Source organism: Pseudophryne corroboree, chromosome 5 (genome assembly GCF_028390025.1).
Source record: "Pseudophryne corroboree isolate aPseCor3 chromosome 5, aPseCor3.hap2, whole genome shotgun sequence".
Taxonomy (NCBI): domain Eukaryota; kingdom Metazoa; phylum Chordata; class Amphibia; order Anura; family Myobatrachidae; genus Pseudophryne; species Pseudophryne corroboree.
In genome coordinates this window covers 516,621,228-516,646,946 of record NC_086448.1, presented here as the reverse complement: position 1 = coordinate 516,646,946, position 25,719 = coordinate 516,621,228, and the positions used below count along the sequence as shown (strand labels likewise).

General features: G+C 44.6%; 1 long non-coding RNA gene across 1 annotated transcript in view; it reads left to right on the top strand.

Annotated features, from left to right (window-relative positions):
• LOC134929173 (uncharacterized) overlaps nucleotides 1-4,205 on the top strand; it is a 37,998-nt gene extending 33,793 nt beyond the window's left edge. Inside the window, exons 2-3 of the long non-coding RNA XR_010178347.1 lie at nucleotides 3,430-3,583; nucleotides 4,075-4,205. This is a non-coding gene — a long non-coding RNA (uncharacterized LOC134929173). The remainder of the gene's footprint in view (nucleotides 1-3,429; nucleotides 3,584-4,074) is intronic.
• The last annotated feature ends 21,514 nt before the right edge of the window (nucleotides 4,206-25,719 follow it).

Below are 25,719 nucleotides of genomic sequence, written 5' to 3'. Positions count from 1 at the left end.
GCTTGCAAATTTATTAGACAATATCACCGAAATGTATGACGACACATTCAGGTACACTGGGAAAGAGTTACAAGCCTACAAAACAGAACTGGTTCAGCATAGGATGATTCTCAATTACCTCACAGCAGTGACAGGCGGGTATTGTGTTACCCTAGCAACTCAATATGGAATAAAGTGCTGCACGTACATTACCAACAGCACGGAAGACCCAGCCGAGGTCATAGACCAAAAGATGGATGACATTTTACAATTAAAGTGGGAGTTTCGAAGGAAACACAATCTCACACTCGCTGCTGTGGGTAATGAGCTGACCAGTTGGGTGTCATGGTTGAACCCACGAAATTGGTTCTCGGGCTTAGGAGAATGGGCCCAAGGTATTATTATGGATGTAGGGAAATTTCTTTTGTGTATTCTAGGAGTCGTCATATTGGTTGGCCTGATATTTAGATGCGTTCGGGTTTTAGCGAAGTGTAAAGGTAGTACCAGGGTGATGAGTCTGAGGAGCGAGGACACTGTACTAACAACAACTAATCTGATTTATGACCCAACGATAGAGACAATGTTGTGATGAAAATGTGATTCCACGGTCCGTTTCTTTCACCCGTTTCTCCTTTGTTTTCCTCCAAGGTACAAAGACATCCGCTTGGAAGAAGAATTTGACAACCTCTTTTATACAGACCATTGATGAACTATGCTACAAGCCCCAAATATCCCTAGTGACTTTAAATTTTACGATAGCCCAAATATTTTAGTGACTAACTTTCTGGACAATGAAAAAAAACAAAAACTTTTGCCGTCATTTATAGCAAAAGCATCAGGAGACTACAGTCAACATGTACATCGAGACAAGACTTCAGACAAGACCTCAATCGGCAAATGTATATTAAACTCACATAGTTTATGACTGCATTTACCATAATTGCTTCTTATCTTCATTTCTACAACCTTCAGGTAATGACACACATAGTCAATAGGGAATATAGGCACAGATATCAGCACTCACATATCCCCCCATTCATGTATCATCAACTAAAATGTGCTTCCCCATTTTGTTACAACTAAAAGCCGAAAAGAGCTCGGTAATGTTTGACAGCCCATCCACAGACCCGTAATACGGGATAAGAAGGAATTCAAATGTATACTTCGCAATACCTCGAAGCTTGATTTAAAACACGTACGGCACGATGATACATGACCCTTCAAACATGGATTCATACACACATGCTTCTACTATCTCACTAGGTCATACCTTTTTCCCACCTGCTCCTCTCCTCCCTTTACCCAATCATAAAGTTGTATTTGCATTATGACATATATTTTTCTTTTTGAACTGTTTTAGGAAGTGGCAGTTATTGATGACTGCCAAAGGGTGGACAGTGTCAAAGTCGGAAAAATATCATGCTACACGTTGCCATATATTCACCTCATGCGCGTGCCTGCTGCACGTGCACATTCTCTCCTGTGCGTGCGGATACTCGCAGCTGCGTAATGGAGCTTCTACGGCCGTGCGCATTGGCGCGTGGTATGTGCATTTACGGTAGAGTTTGTGTGCGTCTAGCGGGCGACTCAAATGTTAAATAATAAAACCAAATAGTATGTTTTATAGATAATGTTCCCCTTAATAATGACTGTAAGTTTGTTTAATGTAAAGGGTCGCTGGACAGAGGAATTCCTCTTTGCATGGTACGAAGGGTCAGACAGGGTTTGAGCAGCTGTGTCTGGTACCTAACTAAAGAACATTTTATTAGAAACAATCCGGTGCTGGTTAGGTAAAGATTAATCGCTCCTGCGTATAGTTATGGCCATTAGTATTTTCTGGACATTTACTATATTTGCGATTCATTACCCATGCGGCGGGAATCTTCAGATTCCTTCCCACCTGAGCAGTTTGATATAGTCACAGCCCACCTGTTCAAACTAACCTATGACCTTTTGTTATGATGCAAGGAGACATTCCTGTGTCCAATGAACAATGAGATTATAGGTCCCTTTGTAGTACACTGTACGCAGTGTATATAAGATCAGCCAGCCTGGGCAGCTCTCTCACTCTCCACAAACGGTTTTCATCTTGACTAACTTGGAGCTGGTACCAGAAGCTGCGCAGCGATCGTTCCCAGTGTGTGTAAGTTATTCTCTGTAACCATTCTAAATCTCTGTTTGTATTTGCCATATTCTCTCTCTCTGTTATTGTATAAGATTGTGACGATATTGTATATTTATGTGTAGTTAGCCTGCTTAGATATTGATGTTAGCCTGTAGTGTATGAACTGTTAACTGTTTTAACTTTTACATAGCTATATATTGTTAGTAAAGGTGTTGGAACCTTAGCAAGGTATTGTGTGTTTATTACATTGCTGAGAGTATTCAGAGTGTCTCGATCGCTCAAGAGGCTTTCATACAATAGAGGTTAATTAGCATTGCATTGTGCTCACATTACAAAACCAAGGTTTACAGTACAATCTCAGTCTTTCACTGTGTTGCATACAAGGTTTACTGAGTGTCATCCCATGAGCGTCTGCGCCGCTCGTGTTCTACTCATGGTCACGAGCGTACGCTACGCTAGTAGCGTAGCAAGTTGTGAGCGAGCGTGTCGCATGTGCGTCTCGATCACGGCCGAGCGTATGCTACGCTAAGTGCGTACCCTTACGGTACCCCACACGCCAATTGCATACTGAGTCTCTTACCCATTTATAGTGAATGTTATAAGATAAATAGTTAGCTTTATCAACAGCAAAAATCGCTGCCCAGCGATCAGGTCTGAATTAGGCCCATAGTGTGTAGTAAGGGCCTTGGCCTGCATTTGTTACGGATGCATTTTAAGGATAATGGGGCAGATGTATTAAGCCTGGAGAAGTCATAAAGCAGTGATAAAGCAGTGATAAGTGGGAGGTGATAACGCACCAGCCAATCATTACGGGTTTGAAAAATGACAGTTAGGAGCTGATTGGCTGGTGCATTATCACCTTCCACTTATCACTGCTTTATCACTTCTCCAGGCTTAATGCATCTGCCCCACAGTTAGAACCAGAGTTGGAACTGGATTTGTACTTTGGACTACTCTAGAATCTCAAATGAAACATGTTTCACAAACACGGCAGCTCAAGATCATTGTGTGGCCTCTCCTCACATCTGCCATGAGAACACCAGGACCAAGTCTACTATTCCTCCAACTGGGAATATTAGGACTGCCACCGGGCCTACCCCTCAAGGTGAACAGGGAGCTGTGGGGTGTAGAGCACCAGAACCAGGCTCAGCAGGGACATTTCCATCTGACATTAGTGTTCTCGTCACATTCTCATACCCATCCATACTGCTCCCATGAGAACAGGCCATTTATCATTTTATCCAAAACATATGTTAGCCCAGTTTTCCTTCTTCCATTGGTTACCTGCAAATGTGTTATACGCTTTTTTTCTTTCCTTCTTACAGCGTACTTCCGTCCCATCATGTGCTATTCCTGTAATGTATACCTCCACTGATTGCACACCCTGCCAGCAGCAACCTACGCAGTACACGCCAGATGGGTGCCTCAGATGATTCCACTGCAAGGAGGATGTACTTCAAATGGATCTTTCCATATAGGGTATATCATACTGCTACACAAGCCTAAATTTTTCCATATATGCTTTGGGCCCTTGTATGGTTCACCTCCCACAGTGTAACCTTCGTAGTGCGCCCAACATGGTTGCCTCAACTGGTACACTTGTGGATGGGATAGAAAATACATGGACTTTACGGTTTTGTTGGGACCCTACTCTAAGAGTTAGGATGCTAAAATCACGCCATTTTGTGACATCTCTTCTAGGGGTAGGCTGTTCAACCCAGTGTGCCCAAGGCAGCTGCCTCACCTGGGACCTTGTGAGGATGTAATACACAACCTGTGAAAGTTATTACTTAATATGCCTCTAAGTTTTCTTTATTATGTCTGTGTGACTTGTCTGTTGCTGTATTAATTTAATTTTTTTTGTTTTTGATGTCTGTAAAGCGTCTTGAGTCCTGATGGAGAAAGAATGCTATACTATATACTGTAAATAACATTATTATTATTTTTATTATGAGGTGTGTCTCTTGCAGGTGATAGAGTGCTGGTGCAGTTATATGTGGTGGTGATGATGATTATCAGCAGGTATCTGATTGCTTCTGATTGGCTTATTGTGCATTGACCCCTGCAGAAGATAGTACTTAAATTATTAACATTGTTGTTATATTATATTATATTGTCATTACTTCATTGATATTTCCCTATGTATTACTGTAGAAAGGTTATTGCCATTTCATATTTAGGAGGGATGTTTGTATTTTATTTGATTAAAATTATATATGTACTTAATAACACGTAATATGGAAAATGTGATTTTTGTATTTATTAGTGACTGTCAAACCAATGTTATCTGTTGTGTATATGACCGTTTATTACAATAGTATGTTGGCTAATACTAAATTAGAAACTCTACTAAAGGTGGGTACACACTGGGCGATGTGCTCTATGAGCGACATCGCCTAGTGTGTTCCATTCCCTGCCGGGGCAGTCGTTGGCAGTGCGTACACACTGAGCGATACGCAAATGATATCACTCAGTGATGTCACATCACTGCTGGGCTGTGCATGCAACTTTTGGATGACAGTTCAAATTAAACTGCATGTACTGCCAACAGCGACGGTCGTTAACGGCCCGCAGGGCCGCGCATCGCTCGTCGTTCGGCAGCGTACACACTAGTCGCTGTGGTAAACGACGTTGCTCAGGAAGGGCAAAATGAGCAACGTTGTTTACTTTATAGGCAAGTGTGTATGCACCTTAACACTCTCAAGTCACATCTCTATACAGTTCTGTAGTATAAGTATACAAACTGTTATTAGTGACGTACACCTGGGGTAAATGCTACTGTTTTTGAGTTGTGCCCCAGTGTAGACAGGGCCGGCTCGAGGGTTTTGAGCGCCCCGGGCGGGCAATATGGGCGTGGCTTCATACAGGGGGCGTGTTCAGTTACGCCCCCTGTACAGTAGTAGCGCCGATGAAATGATGTGCGGTGCGCGATGACGTCATTGCGCACCGCACAGCAAAGGTCCTCTCCACGAAGGGAAACTAGACGCTTCGTGTCTAGTTCCCTTTGTGGAGAGGACCTTTGCTGTGCGGTGCGCGATGACGTCATCGCGCACCGCACAGTAAAGGTCCTCTCCACAAAGGGAAACTAGACGCTACGCGTCTAGTTCCCTTCACGGCGGGGGGCAGCGGCAGCGGGCAGCGGGGGGCACACGGCACAGCAGCAGCGGATCTTGCCATGGTGCGGCGCCCTCCGGATGGCGCCGGCGCCCCGGGCAAAAGTCCTGCTTGCCCGTGGCAAGATCCGCTACTGAGTGTAGATAGAGAACAAAAAGGATTCTGGCTCTTTGAATGTCTATTTATTTTTAGTTCATCTTTAAGAAACCCGAACAGATGATCTTACATTTATTTATCATGTCTTGTTTTACTACAGTTTATGGAAAGCGCAGGTGCATCCACTCTGTTCAGTTTCTAGGACACTGATTAGAAGCTAAAAATGCATCTGAAACCTTTATTGTTTCCTCCAGTTTATGGTAAAACTTACATGCTGTGAGTAATAAAAGCATGCAGCAAAGAAAACATAAAATAAAGGGGGTAATTCAGACCTGATCATAGCAGCAAATGTTAGCAGTTGGGCAATACCATGTGCACTGCAGGGGGAGCAGATATAACATTTGCAGAGAGAGTTATATTTGGGTGGGTTATTCTGTTTCTGTGCAGGGTAAATACTGGCCGCTTTATTTTTACACTGCAGTTTAGATTTCAGTTTGAACACACCATACCCAAATCTAACTCTCTCTGCACATGTTATATTTGCCCCCCCCCCCCCCTGCAGTGCACATGGGGGGGTCATTCCGAGTGGATCGTAGCTGTGCTAAATTTAGCACAGCTACGATCTTCTTCCCCGACATGTGGGGGGACGCCCAGCACAGGGCTACTCCGCCCCGCATGTCAGTGCCGCCCCCCCTCGCATAAGTGCAAAGGCATCGCACAGCGGCAGTGCCTTTGCACTTCAAGAGTAGCTCCCGACCAGCGCAGCTTTAGCGTGCTGGCCGGGAGCTACTCATCGCTCCCCGGCCCACAGCGGCTGCATGTGACGTCATGCAGCCGCTGCAGCCTGTCCCCCGTTCGGTCTGGCCACGCCTGCGTTGGCCGGACCAAACCCACAAAATGGCGGCCAAGCGCCGCCGTTCCGCCCCCTCCCGCCCAGCGATCGCCTCTGCCTGTCAACAGGCAGAGGCGATTGTATCCATGCTACGGCCTTTGGCCGTCTGGCATGCGCCGCATGCGCAGCAGTGACCCGTTCGCTCTGCTGCGTTAAAACGCAGCGAGCGAACGGGTCAGAATGACCCCCAAGGTTCTGCCCAACTGCTAACAAATTTGCTGCTACGGGCAGGTCTGAATTGCCCCCAAAGATTCTACATTTTAAAAGGGAAGCGTGATTTCTTATTCCAATAAGTGCATATTCAGATAAGGTAAACAGTTAATTGGGTTTGCAACCGTAATTTAAACAAGACTGCCACTGGCTTCCTGCAACACTGTTATTAAGGCTGAAGATGATTAAGAAACAAAAAACTAATAGCAAATACAAAAGCACTCTAAACTGGAGCAAAAACAAAAAAACATTTAATACATATGGGACAATGTTTCCATGGAAACTAGCATTACAGCTTGCTTCCAATAATTAATGGACGGTTTTGCTATTACAGTAGGTTGAAACTTCACTTTGCTGTGCTGCACTGCAGAATGTAGTATCATTTCCCCATTCATAAATATTTCATTACCATAGGCTGCTGTCTTTCATCACACCCTCAGCCTAATCTTCCCATTGCTAAATCCATGTAACCCTGGCATTGCAGTAACTTTCATTTTCTCCTCTTATTTTGCTGTCTTCATTTTTTCTGACTTGATAATAATTCTCAGTCACACAGTTGTGTCATACTCATTATACTTCATTTTTCTGGTCTTTTGGGACTTCCTACCTCATTTAAAGAAAAGGATATAAAACAACTTACAAAAACAATAATTCAGAGTAAATGATAGGTAATATTCTCTCTGGGAAAAAATAAAAAAACAAAATGAGGTTAAATTTAGCAGAATACAGCTTCAGTACGTTTCATCCTCAGTTCACATTGCACTGTTGTTTACAGATGAAGACCCTCACATGCTATGTTATGCTTCTGATTTTGTTCTGTACATAAATAGCAGATAAAGATCTCATTCTATTATCAGGTGTGGATCATAGGGTCGACCTCACTTAGGTCGACAGTCATTAGGTTGACCACTATTGGTCGACAGTGACTAGGTCAACACCTGAAAGAATGCTATACTGTATAAATAACATTATTATTATTTTTATTATGAGGTGTATCTCTTGCAGGTGATAAAGTGCTGGTGCAGTTATATGTGGTGGTGATGATGATTATCAGCAGGTATCTGATTGCTTCTGATTGGCTTATTGTGCATTGACCCCTGCAGAAGATAATACTTAAATTATTAATATTGTTGTTATATTATATATTGTCATTACTTCATTGATATTTCCCTATGTATTACTGTAGAAAGGTTATTGCCATTTCATATTTAGGAGGGATGTTTGTATTTTATTTGATTAAAATTATATATGTACTTAATAACACGTAATATGGAAAATGTGATTTTTGTATTTATTAGTGACTGTCAAACCAATGTTATCTGTTGTGTATATGACCGTTTATTACTATAGTATATTGGCTAATACTAAATTAGAAACTCTACTAAAGGTGGGTACACACTGGGCGATGTGCTCTATGAAGTGACATCGCCTAGTGTGTTCCATTCCCTGCCGGGGCAGTCGTTGGCAGTGCGTACACACTGAGCGATACGCAAATGATATCACTCAGTGATGTCAATTAGGAATAGGTAGACATGGTCATTAGGTCGACATGGAAAAAGGTCAACATGAGGTTTTTTATATTTTTTGGGTGTCGTTTTCTTTGTAAAGTGACCGGGAACCCCAATTAGTGCACCGTGTCCGCTCGAAAGGCGAGTGAACTTCGGGTAAGGTGCCTTACTCCGCTAACGCTGCGCTCGGCGCAGGTTACTATTACCAATCGTAGTCAGCGTGGATCGTAAAGTATGAAAAAGTAAAAAAATAGGAAAACATTTTTGAAAAACTCATGTCGAACTAGTGACCATGTCGACCTAATGCATGTCGACCAATAGTGGTCAACCTAATGACAGTCGACCTAAGTGTGGTCGACCTAAAGACCAGATACCCTATTATCACGTATCACTACTCGGCACAAGTTGCAGTCTTTACCAGTTTATGCATATGAAATACAAAAATGCTCTGGCTGGTAATGCATGGCACATTTTAAAACTGCAATATATTTTATATTGCTAAAAAATAAAAAATAAAAACATTGGCGATGCAGCCAATGACATTGTAAATATGTTACATCGCAGAATTTTTTTTATAATACGATTATTTTCAAATAGAACTGTTATATACAATCTCAATTTTATGCCTCATAATACTTAATAAAAATCACAGAATACTGTACTTTATATAACTTCAGCTGTATTTCATGGCTTAACATTCAAAAAAGACTAGATCAAAACAAATAGTGCAATTCATCTCACACAAAGGGGCAGATGTATTAACCTGGAGAAGGCATAAGGAAGTGATAAACCAGTGATAAGTGCGGGTATGGGTAGTTGGGTCGACACAACTTAGGTCGATAGTCACTGCACTATTGGTCAACATGCATTAGGTCGACAGGGTAACTAGGTCGACATATTCATTAGGTCAACATGTGCTAGGTCAACAGGTCAAAAGGTCGACATGAGTTTTTTTTACATTTTCTGGTGTCGTTTTCTTTGCAAAGTGACGGGGAACCCCAATTAGTGCACCGTGTCCCCTCGTATGGATCGCTTCGCTCGCCATGCTTCGGGGTAAGGTGCCTCGCCCTGCCGCCGCTGCGCTCAGCACAGGTTACCGTTCCCAATTGTAGTCCACGTGGATCGTAATGTATGAAAAAGTAAAAAAAAATTTTTTTTTTTAAACTCATGTGGACCTTTTGAACTGTCGACCTAATAACCATGTCGACCTAATGCATGTTGACCAATAGTGGTCGACCTATTGACTGCCGACCTAATGACTGTATCCCATAAGTGCAAGGTGATAAACGCAGCAGCCAATCAGCTCCAATATGTAAATTAACAGTTAGGAGCTGATTGGCTGCTGCGTTTATCACCTTGCACTTATCACTGGTTTATCACTTCCTTATGCTATCTCCAAGCTGAATACATCTGCCCCAATGGCTCATATACCATGTGGGTGGTTTTACAGTAAGAGAAAGCCAAGTCTGCAAGGTGCATTAAGTTTGCTCTTTCCATTTGGAAGAGCTGTGTAGATTGGTGCAGATTAGGGACTGGGGTGCATTTAGGGAGGCGTTCCTTGTTTTAGAATTGGGTGCATGATATTTTGCTCTCCACACAAACACTTGAGTGTTAAGGCGACAGTGATGCCAGAGAACAAAAATGTATATATATATTTAGTACAGTGCACTTTTGTTGACCAGAACTTTATTTGTAGCACATTAACCAATGTAAAGCCACAGATGTGTCACAGATAATAAAGTCATGCTGTGCCACAAAAATCTAGACTTTTGGGGAAGTATTAAACCCCCTATCTACTAGAGATGTGCACTTGAAATTTTTCGGGTTTTGTGTTTTGGTTTTGGGTTCGGTTCCGCGGCCGTGTTTTGGGTTCGACCGCGTTTTGGCAAAACCTCACCGAATTTTTTTTGTCGGATTCGGGTGTGTTTTGGATTCGGGTGTTTTTTTCAAAAAACACTAAAAAACAGCTTAAATCATAGAATTTGGGGGTCATTTTGATCCCAAAGTATTATTAACCTCAAAAACCATAATTTCCACTCATTTTCAGTCTATTCTGAATACCTCACACCTCACAATATTATTTTTAGTCCTAAAATTTGCACCGAGGTCGCTGGATGACTAAGCTAAGCGACCCTAGTGGCCGACACAAACACCTGGCCCATCTAGGAGTGGCACTGCAGTGTCACGCAGGATGGCCCTTCCAAAAAACACTCCCCAAACAGCACATGACGCAAAGAAGAAAAAAAGAGGCGCAATGAGGTAGCTGTGTGAGTAAGATAAGCGACCCTAGTGGCCGACACAAACACCTGGCCCATCTAGGAGTGGCACTGCAGTGTCACGCAGGATGGCCCTTCCAAAAAACACTCCCCAAACAGCACATGACGCAAAGAAGAAAAAAAGAGGCGCAATGAGGTAGCTGTGTGAGTAAGATAAGCGACCCTAGTGGCCGACACAAACACCTGGCCCATCTAGGAGTGGCACTGCAGTGTCACGCAGGATGGCCCTTCCAAAAAACACTCCCCAAACAGCACATGACGCAAAGAAGAAAAAAAGAGGCGCAATGAGGTAGCTGTGTGAGTAAGATAAGCGACCCTAGTGGCCGACACAAACACCTGGCCCATCTAGGAGTGGCACTGCAGTGTCACGCAGGATGGCCCTTCCAAAAAACACTCCCCAAACAGCACATGACGCAAAGAAGAAAAAAAGAGGCGCAATGAGGTAGCTGTGTGAGTAAGCTAAGCGACCCTAGTGGCCGACACAAACACCTGGCCCATCTAGGAGTGGCACTGCAGTGTCACGCAGGATGGCCCTTCCAAAAAACACTCCCCAAACAGCACATGACGCAAAGAAGAAAAAAAGAGGCGCAATGAGGTAGCTGTGTGAGTAAGATAAGCGACCCTAGTGGCCGACACAAACACCTGGCCCATCTAGGAGTGGCACTGCAGTGTCACGCAGGATGGCCCTTCCAAAAAACGCTCCCCAAACAGCACATGACGCAAGGAAGAAAAAAAGAGGCGCAATGAGGTAGCTGTGTGAGTAAGCTAAGCGACCCAAGTGGCCGACACAAACACCTGGCCCATCTAGGAGTGGCACTGCAGTGTCACGCAGGATGGCCCTTCCAAAAACACTCCCCAAACAGCACATGACGCAAAGAAGAAAAAAAGAGGCGCAATGAGGTAGCTGTGTGAGTAAGCTAAGCGACCCTAGTGGCCGACACAAACACCTGGCCCATCTAGGAGTGGCACTGCAGTGTCACGCAGGATGGCCCTTCCAAAAAACACTCCCCAAACAGCACATGACGCAAAGAAGAAAAAAAGAGGCGCAATGAGGTAGCTGTGTGAGTAAGATAAGCGACCCTAGTGGCCGACACAAACACCTGGCCCATCTAGGAGTGGCACTGCAGTGTCACGCAGGATGGCCCTTCCAAAAAACACTCCCCAAACAGCACATGACGCAAAGAAGAAAAAAAGAGGCGCAATGAGGTAGCTGTGTGAGTAAGCTAAGCGACCCTAGTGGCCGACACAAACACCTGGCCCATCTAGGAGTGGCACTGCAGTGTCACGCAGGATGGCCCTTCCAAAAAACACTCCCCAAACAGCACATGACGCAAAGAAAAATGAAAGAAAAAAGAGGTGCAAGATGGAATTGTCCTTGGGCCCTCCCACCCACCCTTATGTTGTATAAACAGGACATGCACACTTTAACCAACCCATCATTTCAGTGACAGGGTCTGCCACACGACTGTGACTGAAATGACGGGTTGGTTTGGACCCCCACCGAAAAAGAAGCAATTAATCTCTCCTTGCACAAACTGGCTCTACAGAGGCAAGATGTCCACCTCATCATCATCCTCCGATATATCACCGTGTACATCCCGCTCCTCACAGATTATCAATTCGTCCCCACTGGAATCCACCATCTCAGCTCCCTGTGTACTTTGTGGAGGCAATTGCTGCTGGTAAATGTCTCCACGGAGGAATTGATTATAATTCATTTTAATGAACATCATCTTCTCCACATTTTCTGGAAGTAACCTCGTGCGCCGATTGCTGACAAGGTGAGCGGCGGCACTAAACACTCTTTCGGAGTACACACTTGTGGGAGGGCAACTTAGGTAGAATAAAGCCAGTTTGTGCAAGGGCCTCCAAATTGCCTCTTTTTCCTGCCAGTATAAGTACGGACTGTCTGACGTGCCTACTTGGATGCGGTCACTCATATAATCCTCCACCATTCTTTCAATGGTGACAGAATCATATGCAGTGACAGTAGACGACATGTCCGTAATCGTTGTCAGGTCCTTCAGTCCGGACCAGATGTCAGCATCAGCAGTCGCTCCAGACTGCCCTGCATCACCGCCAGCGGGTGGGCTCGGAATTCTGAGCCTTTTCCTCGCACCCCCAGTTGCGGGAGAATGTGAAGGAGGAGATGTTGACAGGTCGCGTTCCGCTTGACTTGACAATTTTGTCACCAGCAGGTCTTTGAACCCCAGCAGACTTGTGTCTGCCGGAAAGAGAGATACAAGGTAGGTTTTAAATCTAGGATCGAGCACGGTGGCCAAAATGTAGTGCTCTGATTTCAACAGATTGACCACCCGTGAATCCTTGTTAAGCGAATTAAGGGCTCCATCCACAAGTCCCACATGCCTAGCGGAATCGCTCCCTTTTAGCTCCTCCTTCAATGCCTCCAGCTTCTTCTGCAAAAGCCTGATGAGGGGAATGACCTGACTCAGGCTGGCAGTGTCTGAACTGACTTCACGTGTGGCAAGTTCAAAAGGTTGCAGAACCTTGCACAACATTGAAATCATTCTCCACTGCGCTTGAGACAGGTACATTCCACCTCCTATATCGTGCTCAATTGTATAGGCTTGAATGGCCTTTTGCTGCTCCTCCAACCTCTGAAGCATATAGAGGGTTGAATTCCACCTCGTTACCACTTCTTGCTTCAGATGATGGCAGGGCAGGTTCAGGCGTTTTTGGTGGTGCTCCAGTCTTCTGTACGTGGTGCCTGTACGCCGAAAGTGTCCCGCAATTCTTCTGGCCACCGACAGCATCTCTTGCACGCCCCTGTCGTTTTTTTAAAAATTCTGCACCACCAAATTCAAGGTATGTGCAAAACATGGGACGTGCTGGAATTTGCCCATATTTAATGCACACACAATATTGCTGGCGTTGTCCGATGCCACAAATCCACAGGAGAGTCCAATTGGGGTAAGCCATTCCGCGATGATCTTCCTCAGTTGCCGTAAGAGGTTTTCAGCTGTGTGCGTATTCTGGAAACCGGTGATACAAAGCGTAGCCTGCCTAGGAAAGAGTTGGCGTTTGCGAGATGCTGCTACTGGTGCCGCCGCTGCTGTTCTTGCGGCGGGAGTCCATACATCTACCCAGTGGGCTGTCACAGTCATATAGTCCTGACCCTGCCCTGCTCCACTTGTCCACATGTCCGTGGTTAAGTGGACATTGGGTACAACTGCATTTTTTAGGACACTGGTGAGTCTTTTTCTGATGTCCGTGTACATTCTCGGTATCGCCTGCCTAGAGAAGTGGAACCTAGATGGTATTTGGTAACGGGGGCACACTACCTCAAGAAATTGTCTAGTTCCCTGTGAACTAACGGCGGATACCGGACGCACGTCTAACACCAACATAGTTGTCAAGGCCTCAGTTATCCGCTTTGCAACAGGATGACTGCTGTGATATTTCATCTTCCTCGCAAAGGACTGTTGGACAGTCAATTGCTTGGTGGAAGTAGTACAAGTGGGCTTACGACTTCCCCTCTGGGATGACCATCGACTCCCAGCAGCAACAAGAGCAGCGCCAGCAGCAGTAGGCGTTACACGCAAGTATGCATCGGAGGAATCCCAGGCAGGAGAGGACTCGTCAGAATTGCCAGTGACATGGCCTGCAGGACTATTGGCATTCCTGGGGAAGGAGGAAATTGACACTGAGGGAGTTGGTGGGGTGGTTTGCGTGAGCTTGGTTACAAGAGGAAGGGATTTACTGGTCAGTGGACTGCTTCCGCTGTCGCCCAAAGTTTTTGAACTTGTCACTGACTTATTATGAATGCGCTGCAGGTGACGTATAAGGGAGGATGTTCCGAGGTGGTTAACGTCCTTACCCCTACTTATTACAGCTTGACAAGGGCAACACACGGCTTGACAAATGTTGTCCGCATTTCTGTTGAAATACTTCCACACCGAAGAGCTGATTTTTTTGGTATTTTCACCAGGCATGTCAACGGCCCTATTCCTCCCACGGACAACAGGTGTCTCCCCGGGTGCCTGACTTAAACAAACCACCTCACCATCAGAATCCTCCTTGTCAATTTCCTCCCCAGCGCCAGCAACACCCATATCCTCCTCATCCTGGTGTACTTCAACACTGACATCTTCAATCTGACTATCAGGAACTGGACTGCGGGTGCTCCTTCCAGCACTTGCAGGGGGCGTGCAAATGGTGGAAGGCGCATGCTCTTCACGTCCAGTGTTGGGAAGGTCAGGCATCGCAACCGACACAATTGGACTCTCCTTGTGGATTTGGGATTTGGAAGAACGCACAGTTCTTTGCGGTGCTTTTGCCAGCTTGAGTCTTTTCATTTTTCTAGCGAGAGGCTGAGTGCTTCCATCCTCATGTGAAGCTGAACCACTAGCCATGAACATAGGCCAGGGCCTCAGCCGTTCCTTGCCACTCCATGTGGTAAATGGTATATTGGCAAGTTTACGCTTCTCCTCCGAAAATTTTATTTTAGATTTTGGAGTCCTTTTTTTACTGATATTTGGTGTTTTGGATTTTACATGCTCTGTACTATGACATTGGGCATCGGCCTTGGCAGACGACGTTGCTGGCATTTCATCGTCTCGGCCATGACTAGTGGCAGCAGCTTCAGCACGAGGTGGAAGTGGATCTTGATCTTTCCCTATATTTGGAACCTCAACATTTTTGTTCTCCATATTTTAATAGGCACAACTAAAAGGCACCTCAGGTAAACAATGGAGATGGATGGATACTAGTATACTTATGGATGGACCAGCGACTGCCGACACAGAGGTAGCTACAGCCGTGGACTACCGTACTGTGTCTGCTGCTAATATAGACTGGATGATAATGAGATGAAATTAATATATATATATATATATATAATATCACTAGTACTGCAGCCGGACAGGTATATATATTTATTATGTAATGACTGATGACGGACCTGCAGGACACTGTCAGCTCAGCAGCACCGCAGACTGCTACAGTAAGCTACTATAGTAGTATGTATCAAGAAGAAAGAGAAAAAAAAAACCACGGGTAGGTGGTATACAATTATGGATGGACCAGCGACTGCCGACACAGAGGTTGCTACAGCCGTGGACTACCGTACTGTGTCTGCTGATAATATAGACTGGATGATAATGAGATGAAATTAATATATATATATATATAATATCACTAGTACTGCAGCCGGACAGGTATATATATTTATTATGTAATGACTGATGATGGACCTGCTGGACACTGTCAGCTCAGCAGCACCGCAGACTGCTACAGTAAGCTACTATAGTAGTATGTATCAAGAAGAAAGAGAAAAAAAAAACCACGGGTAGGTGGTATACAATTATGGATGGACCAGCGACTGCCGACACAGAGGTAGCTACAGCCGTGGACTACCGTACTGTGTCTGCTGCTAATATAGACTGGATGATAATGAGATGAAATTAATATATATATATATATATATATATATAATATCACTAGTACTGCAGCCGGACAGGTATATATATTTATTATGTAATGACTGATGACGGACCTGCTGGACACTGTCAGCTCAGCAGCACCGCAGACTGCTACAGTAAGCTACTATAGTAGTATGTATCAAGAAGAAAGAGAAAAAAAAAACCACGGGTAGGTGGTATACAATTATGGATGGACCAGCGACTGCCGACACAGAGGTAGCTACAGCCGTGGACTACCGTACTGTGTCTGCTGCTAATATAGACTGGATGATAATGAGATGAAATTAATATATATATATATATATATATATATAATATCACTAGTACTGCAGCCGGACAGGTATATATATTTATTATGTAATGACTGATGACGGACCTGCTGGACACTGTCAGCTCAGCAGCACCGCAGACTGCTACAGTAAGCTACTATAGTAGTATGTATCAAGAAGAAAGAGAAAAAAAAAACCACGGGTAGGTGGTATACAATTATGGATGGACCAGCGACTGCCGACACAGAGGTAGCTACAGCCGTGGACTACCGTACTGTGTCTGCTGCTAATATAGACTGGATGATAATGAGATGAAATTAATATATATATATATATATATATATATATATATATATATATAATATCACTAGTACTGCAGCCGGACAGGTATATATATTTATTATGTAATGACTGATGACGGACCTGCTGGACACTGTCAGCTCAGCAGCACCGCAGACTGCTACAGTAAGCTACTATAGTACAGGTTGAGTATCCCATATCCAAATATTCCGAAATACGGAATATTCCGAAATACGGACTTTTTTGAGTGAGATAGTGAATCCTTTGTTTTTTGATGGCTCAATGTACACAAACTTTGTTTAATACACAAAGTTATTAAAAATATTGTATTAAATGACCTTCAGGCTGTATGTATAAGGTGTATATGAAACATAAATTAATTGTGTGAATGTAGACACACTTTGTTTAATGCACAAAGTTATAAAAAATATTGGCTAAAATTACTTTCAGGCTGTGTGTATAAGGTGTATATGTAACATAAATGCATTCTGTGCTTAGATTTAGGTCCCATCACCATGATATCTCATTATGGTATGCAATTATTCCGAAATACGGAAAAATCCGATATCCAAAATACCTCTGGTCCCAAGCATTTTGGATAAGGGATACTCAACCTGTAGTATGTATCAAGAAGAAAGAGAAAAAAAAAACCACGGGTAGGTGGTATACAATTATGGATGGACCAGCGACTGCCGACACAGAGGTAGCTACAGCCGTGGACTACCGTACTGTGTCTGCTGCTAATATAGACTGGATGATAATGAGATGAAATTAATATATATATATATATATAATATCACTAGTACTGCAGCCGGACAGGCATATATATTTATTATGTAATGACTGATGACGGACCTGCTGGACACTGTCAGCTCAGCAGCACCGCAGACTGCTACAGTAAGCTACTATAGTAGTATGTATCAAGAAGAAAGAAAAAAAAAACCACGGGTAGGTGGTATACAATTATGGATGGACCAGCGACTGCCGACACAGAGGTAGCTACAGCCGTGGACTACCGTACTGTGTCTGCTGCTAATATAGACTGGATGATAATGAGATGAAATTAATATATATATATATATATATAATATCACTAGTACTGCAGCCGGACAGGTATATATATTTATTATGTAATGACTGATGACGGACCTGCTGGACACTGTCAGCTCAGCAGCACCGCAGACTGCTACAGTAAGCTACTATAGTAGTATGTATCAAGAAGAAAGAGAAAAAAAAAACGACGGGTAGGTGGTATACAATTATGGATGGACCAGCGACTGCCGACACAGAGGTAGCTACAGCCGTGGACTACCGTACTGTGTCTGCTGCTAATATAGACTGGATGATAATGAGATGAAATTAATATATATATATATATATAATATCACTAGTACTGCAGCCGGACAGGTATATATATTTATTATGTAATGACTGATGACGGACCTGCTGGACACTGTCAGCTCAGCAGCACCGCAGACTGCTACAGTAAGCTACTATAGTAGTATGTATCAAGAAGAAAGAGAAAAAAAAACCACGGGTAGGTGATATACAATTATGGATGGACCAGCGACTGCCGACACAGAGGTAGCTACAGCCGTGGACTACCGTACTGTGTCTGCTGCTAATATAGACTGGATGATAATGAGATGAAATTAATATATATATATATAATATCACTAGTACTGCAGCCGGACAGGTATATATATTTATTATGTAATGACTGATGACGGACCTGCTGGACACTGTCAGCTCAGCAGCACCGCAGACTGCTACAGTAAGCTACTATAGTAGTATGTATCAAGAAGAAAGAGAAAAAAAAAACCACGGGTAGGTGGTATACAATTATGGATGGACCAGCGACTGCCGACACAGAGGTAGCTACAGCCGTGGACTACCGTACTGTGTCTGCTGCTAATATAGACTGGATGATAATGAGATGAAATTAATATATATATATATATATATATATATATAATATCACTAGTACTGCAGCCGGACAGGTATATATATTTATTATGTAATGACTGATGACGGACCTGCTGGACACTGTCAGCTCAGCAGCACCGCAGACTGCTACAGTAAGCTACTATAGTAGTATGTATCAAGAAGAAAGAGAAAAAAAAACCACGGGTAGGTGGTATACAATTATGGATGGACCAGCGACTGCCGACACAGAGGTAGCTACAGCCGTGGACTACCGTACTGTGTCTGCTGCTAATATAGACTGGATGATAATGAGATGAAATTAATATATATATATATATATATATATATATAATATCACTAGTACTGCAGCCGGACAGGTATATATATTTATTATGTAATGACTGATGACGGACCTGCTGGACACTGTCAGCTCAGCAGCACCGCAGACTGCTACAGTAAGCTACTATAGTAGTATGTATCAAGAAGAAAGAGAAAAAAAAAACCACGGGTAGGTGGTATACAATTATGGATGGACCAGCGACTGCCGACACAGAGGTAGCTACAGCCGTGGTCTACCGTACTGTGTCTGCTGCTAATATAGACTGGATGATAATGAGATGAAATTAATATATATATATATATATATATATATATAATATCACTAGTACTGCAGCCGGACAGGTATATATATTTATTATGTAATGACTGATGACGGACCTGCTGGACACTGTCAGCTCAGCAGCACCGCAGACTGCTACAGTAAGCTACTATAGTAGTATGTATCAAGAAGAAAGAAAAAAAAAAACACGGGTAGGTGGTATACATATACAATTATATATATATTATATACAATTATATATATATATATATATATATATATATTAAACTGGTGGTGATTAATTAAACTGGTGGTCAGGTCACTGGTCACACTATCAGCAACTTGCAAGTAGTACTCCTAAGCAGACAATCACAATATATACTGGTGGTCAGTGTGGTCACAATGGCAGTGTGGCACTCTGGCAGCAGAGTGCCAGCAAAAGTGTGCACTGTACGTTAAAATATGTACTCCTGCTCTCAGACTCTAACTGCTCGTCTGCTCCCCACTGTCTCCCCCACAAGTCAGATATACAGTCACACTATCACTTCAGCAAGTAGTAGTACTCCTCCTAATGCTCCCCAAAATTACTAAAGTAAATATAATACTGTGTCTCTCTCTACTCTAGTAGTCTCACTCTCTATAAACGGAGAGGACGCCAGCCACGTCCTCTCCCTATCAATCTCAATGCACGTGTGAAAATGGCGGCGACGCGCGGCTCCTTATATAGAATCCGAGTCTCGCGATAGAATCCGAGCCTCGCGAGAATCCGACAGCGGGATGATGACGTTCAGGCGCGCTCGGGTTAACCGAGCAAGGCGGGAAGATCCGAGTCGCTCGGACCCGTGTAAAAAAAACTGAAGTTCGGGCGGGTTCGGTTTCCGAGGAACCGAACCCGCTCATCTCTACTATCTACACATACCTTCAAACTGACCACAAATAAGATATGCTTAACAACTCTAAAATAAAGACCTGGAGACGTAAATATGGCAAAAAATTATATTTTTTATTTATAACAGCTTCAAAAAATCTGAATACTATTTCATATGATAGATAGATAGATAGATAGATAGATAGATAGATAGATAGATAGATAGATAGATAGATAGATAGATAGATAGATAGATAGATAGATTTTTGCTAATGAGAACACACAGGGGCGGAATAGGCCTGAAAACCAGCCTGGGAAATTTCTGGAAAAAGCCCTAATGGGGTGAGGTCAGTTGAGGGGGTGGGGTCTGGGGATGGGCGGGATCTGTTGAGGGTTCAGGGCACTCTTTGCTCAGAGCTTTTACAAAACTGCAACTGCCAATGTTTGTTTGTTGATGACAATGCTCCTTTATAGGATCGAAAGTAATGCCATAAAATAGGGAATTAAATTAAATGGTCAGGTAGGAAATAAATCAAATTTACAATCGGAGATGAAGATTTTGTTATCAGAAAGGCTAAAAACCCAACAACTGATAAACCTACTACACTACAGGCATGCTGAATTCACACCACCTCAGATGTCACACAGGTTAAGCCATTCAAAAGGGTGTAAAATTATAAAAAAATGTTTTATTCACATATCACATTAATTGAAAAGGCATGTGACCCAAGTTCAGCCATGTAACTGTTTCAGGTGTGAGATCAAATGGAAAATAAAAGAACATACACTGTCACAATTCTTTCACTACAGTATTAGAGATGTGCACCGGAAATTTTTCGGGTTTTGTGTTTTGGTTTTGGGTTCGGTTCCGTGGCCGTGTTTTGGGTTCGAACGCGTTTAGGCAAAACCTCACCGAATTTTTTTTGTCGGATTCGGGTGTGTTTTGGATTCGGGTGTTTTTTACAAAAAACCCTAAAAAACAGCTTAAATCATAGAATTTGGGGGTCATTTTGATCCCAAAGTATTATTAACCTCAATAACCATAATTTCCACTCATTTTCAGTCTATTCTGAACACCTCACACCTCACAATATTATTTTTAGTCCTAAAATTTGCACCGAGGTCGCTGGATGACTAAGCTCAGCGACCCAAGTGGCCGACACAAACACCTGGCCCATCTAGGAGTGGCACTGCAGTGTCACGCAGGATGGCCCTTCCAAAAAACACTCCCCAAACAGCACATGACGCAAAGAAAAAAAGAGGCGCAATGAGGTAGCTGTGTGACTTCCAAAAAATACTCCCCAAACAGCACATGACGCAAAGAAGAAAAAAAAGAGGCGCAATGAGGTAGCTGTGTGACTAAGATAAGCGACCCTAGTGGCCGACACAAACACCTGGCCCATCTAGGAGTGGCACTGCAGTGTCACGCAGGATGGCCCTTCCAAAAAACACTCCCCAAACAGCACATGACGCAAAGAAAAATGAAAGAAAAAAGAGGTGCAAGATGGAATTGTCCTTGGGCCCTCCCACCCACCCTTATGTTGTATAAACAGGACATGCACACTTTAACCAACCCATCATTTCAGTGACAGGGTCTGCCACACGACTGTGACTGAAATGACGGGTTGGTTTGGACCCCCACCAAAAAAGAAGCAATTAATCTCTCCTTGCACAAACTGGCTCTACAGAGGCAAGATGTCCACCTCATCATCATCCTCCGATTCATCGCCGTGTACATCCCCCTCCTCCCAGATTATCAATTCGTCCCCACTGGAATCCACCATCACAGCTCCCTGTATACTTTGTGGAGGCAATTGCTGCTGGTGAATGTCTCCATGGAGGAATTGATTATAATTCATTTTAATGAACATCATCTACTCCACATTTTCTGGAAGTAACCTCGTACGCCGATTGCTGACAAGGTGAGCGGCGGCACTAAACACTCTTTCGGAGTACACACTTGTGGGAGGGCAACTTAGGTAGAATAAAGCCAGTTTGTGCAAGGGCCTCCAAATTGCCTCTTTTTCCTGCCAGTATACGTACGGACTGTCTGACGTGCCTACATGGATGCGGTCACTCATATAATCCTCCACCATTCTTTCAATGGAGAGAGAATCATATGCAGTGCCAGTAGACGACATGTCCGTAATCGTTGTCAGGTCCTTCAGTCCGGACCAGATGTCAGCATCAGCAGTCGCTCCAGACTGCCCTGCATCACCGCCAGCGGGTGGGCTCGGAATTCTGAGCCTTTTCCTCGCACCCCCAGTTGCGGGAGAATGTGAAGGAGGAGATGTTGACAGGTCGCGTTCCGCTTGACTTGACAATTTTCTCACCAGCAGTTCTTTGAACCCCTGCAGACTTGTGTCTGCCGGAAAGAGAGATACAACGTAGGTTTTAAATCTAGGATCGAGCACGGTGGCCAAAATGTAGTGCTCTGATTTCAACAGATTGACCACCCGTGAATCCTTGTTAAGCGAATTAAGGGCTCCATCCACAAGTCCCACATGCCTAGCGGAATCGCTCAGTGTTAGCTCCTCCTTCAATGTCTCCAGCTTCTTCTGCAAAAGCCTGATGAGGGGAATGACCTGACTCAGGCTGGCAGTGTCTGAACTGACTTCACGGGTGGCAAGTTCAAAAGGTTGCAGAACCTTGCACAACGTTGAAATCATTCTCCACTGCGCTTGAGACAGGTGCATTCCACCTCCTATATCGTGGTCAGTTGTATAGGCTTGAATGGCCTTTTGCTGCTCCTCCAACCTCTGAAGCATATAGAGGGTTGAATTCCACCTCGTTACCACTTCTTGCTTCAGATGATGGCAGGGCAGGTTCAGGCGTTTTTGGTGTTGCTCCAGTCTTCTGTACGTGGTGCCTGTACGCCGAAAGTGTCCCGCAATTCTTCTGGCCACCGACAGCATCTCTTGCACACCCCTCTCGTTTTTTAAATAATTCTGCACCACCAAATTCAAGGTATGTGCAAAACATGGGACGTGCTGGAATTTGCCCATATTTAATGCACACACAATATTGCTGGCGTTGTCCGATGCCACAAATCCACAGGAAAGTCCAATTGGGGTAAGCCATTCTGCGATGATCTTCCTCAGTTGCCGTAAGAGGTTTTTAGCTGTGTGCGTATTCTGGAAAGCGGTGATACAAAGCGTAGCCTGCCTAGGAAAGAGTTGGCGTTTGCGAGATGCTGCTACTGGTGCCGCCGCTGCTGTTCTTGCGGCGGGAGTCAATACATCTACCCAGTGGGCTGTCACAGTCATATAGTCCTGAGTCTGCCCTGCTCCACTTGTCCACATGTCCGTGGTTAAGTGGACATTGGGTACAACTGCATTTTTTAGGACACTGGTGAGTCTTTTTCTGAGGTCTGTGTACATTTTCGGTATCGCCTGCCTAGAGAAATGGAACCTAGATGGTATTTGGTACCGGGGACACAGTACCTCAATCAAGTCTATAGTTGGCTCTGCAGTAATGATGGATACCGGAACCACGTTTCTCACCGCCCAGGATGCCAAGGCCTCAGTTATCCGCTTTGCAGCAGGATGACTGCTGTGATATTTCATCTTCCTCGCAAAGGACTGTTGGACAGTCAATTGCTTGGTGGAAGTAGTAAAAGTGGTCTTACGACTTCCCCTCTGGGATGACCATCGACTCCCAGCAGCAACAACAGCAGCGCCAGCAGCAGTAGGCGTTACACGCAAGGATGCATCGGAGGAATCCCAGGCAGGAGAGGACTCGTCAGAATTGCCAGTGACATGGCCTGCAGGACTATTGGCATTCCTGGGGAAGGAGGAAATTGACACTGAGGGAGTTGGTGGGGTGGTTTGCGTGAGCTTGGTTACAAGAGGAAGGGATTTACTGGTCAGTGGACTGAATCCGCTGTCGCCCAAAGTTTTTGAACTTGTCACTGACTTATGATGAATGCGCTGCAGGTGACGTATAAGGGAGGATGTTCCGAGGTGGTTAACGTCCTTACCCCTACTTATTACAGCTTGACAAAGGCAACACACGGCTTGACACCTGTTGTCCGCATTTCTGTTGAAATACTTCCACACCGAAGAGCTGATTTTTTTGGTTTTTTCACCAGGCATGTCAATGGCCATATTCCTCCCACGGACAACAGGTGTCTCCCCGGGTGCCTGGCTTAAACAAACGACCTCACCATCAGAATCCTCCTTGTCAATTTCCTCCCCATCGCCAGCAACACCCATATCCTCCTCATCCTGGTGTACTTCAACACTGACATCTTCAATCTGACTATCAGGAACTGGACTGCGGGTGCTCCTTCCAGCACTTGCAGGGGGCATGCAAATGGTGGAAGGCGCATGCTCTTCACGTCCAGTGTTGGGAAGGTCAGGCATCGCAACCGACACAATTGGACTCTCCTTGTGGATTTGTGATTTCGAAGAACGCACAGTTCTTTGCTGTGCTTTTGCCAGCTTAAGTCTTTTCATTTTTCTAGCGAGAGGCTGAGTGCTTCCATCCTCATGTGAAGCTGAACCACTAGCCATGAACATAGGCCATGGCCTCAGCCGTTCCTTGCCACTCCGTGTGGTAAATGGCATATTGGCAAGTTTACGCTTCTCCTCCGACGATTTTATTTTAGATTTTTGAGTCCTTTTTTTACTGATATTTTGTGTTTTGGATTTTACATGCTCTGTACTATGACATTGGGCATCGGCCTTGGCAGACGACGTTGCTGGCATTTCATCGTCTCGGCCATGACTAGTGGCAGCAGCTTCAGCACGAGGTGGAAGTGGATCTTGATCTTTCCCTATTTTTGGAACCTCAACATTTTTGTTCTCCATATTTTAATAGGCACAACTAAAAGGCACCTCAGGTAAACAATGGAGATGGATGGATACTAGTATACTTATGGATGACGAGTGACTGACGACACAGAGGTAGCTACAGCCGTGGACTACCGTACTGCGTCTGCTAGTATAGAGATGATAATGATATAAAATATATATATATATATATATATATATATATATCACTACTGCAGGTATATATAATATAATGACGGACCTGCTGGACACTGTCAGCAGACTCCTAAACTACTAGTATGAAGAAGATAGAAAAAAAAAAACCACCACAGGTAGGTATACAATTATGGACGAGCACTGACGACACAGAGGTAGCTACAGCCGTGGACTACCGTACTGCGTCTGCTAGTATAGAGATGATAATGATATAAAAAATATATATATATCACTACTGCAGGTATATATAATATAATGACGGACCTGCTGGACACTGTCAGCAGACTCCTAAACTACTAGTATGAAGAAGATAGAAAAAAAAACCCACCACAGGTAGGTATACAATTATGGACGAGCACTGACGACACAGAGGTAGCCACAGCCGTGGACTACCGTACTGCGTCTGCTAATATAGAGATGATAATGATATAAAAAATATATATATATCACTACTGCAGGTATATATAATATAATGACGGACCTGCTGGACACTGTCAGCAGACTCCTAAACTACTAGTATGAAGAAGATAGAAAAAAAAAACCCACCACAGGTAGGTATACAATTATGGACGAGCGGGGGGCGTGGCCTAACTCTCACACCGAGAAGACGTGCCTGTTACCTGCTCCTGAGAGCAAACCACCAAACTCCCCTCAAAATAAATTGGCTCCATCCCTGGGTCCCTGGAATTGCCCCAGGTAGCCTTCTTTACCCTGCTGTACCTGCTGGGGGGATCCCGCGGAGTCGGGGAGCGCCTCTCAGCCCTCCTGCAGACTGCGGCCTTCCCTTCAGCGCGAAGCCGGGACCTGGAGTTCGGACAGTGGCCGGGCGAAGCTTCCGGGGACGTGCTGCTGCCTCGAGGACCCTCTTTGGACCCCTGGAGAGTTCCTGGCGACCAGCCCGAAAGCGCCTACGGACCCCCACCCACCGCGCCTCGGGGCACGGGACACGGAGCGGGAGACGCGGCTCTTCCAGACGGGGACGGAGACGGAGCGGTGGCCATCTTGCCTCCGGCTGTGCACCTCGGGCAGAGGACGGGATCCCGGCCGGGTAAGCTGCAGCACCCCTCCCCTCGATCGCTGGTCCCCCTGCCGCGGAGACAGCCGGCTCCCATTACCGCTGGGCTCAATC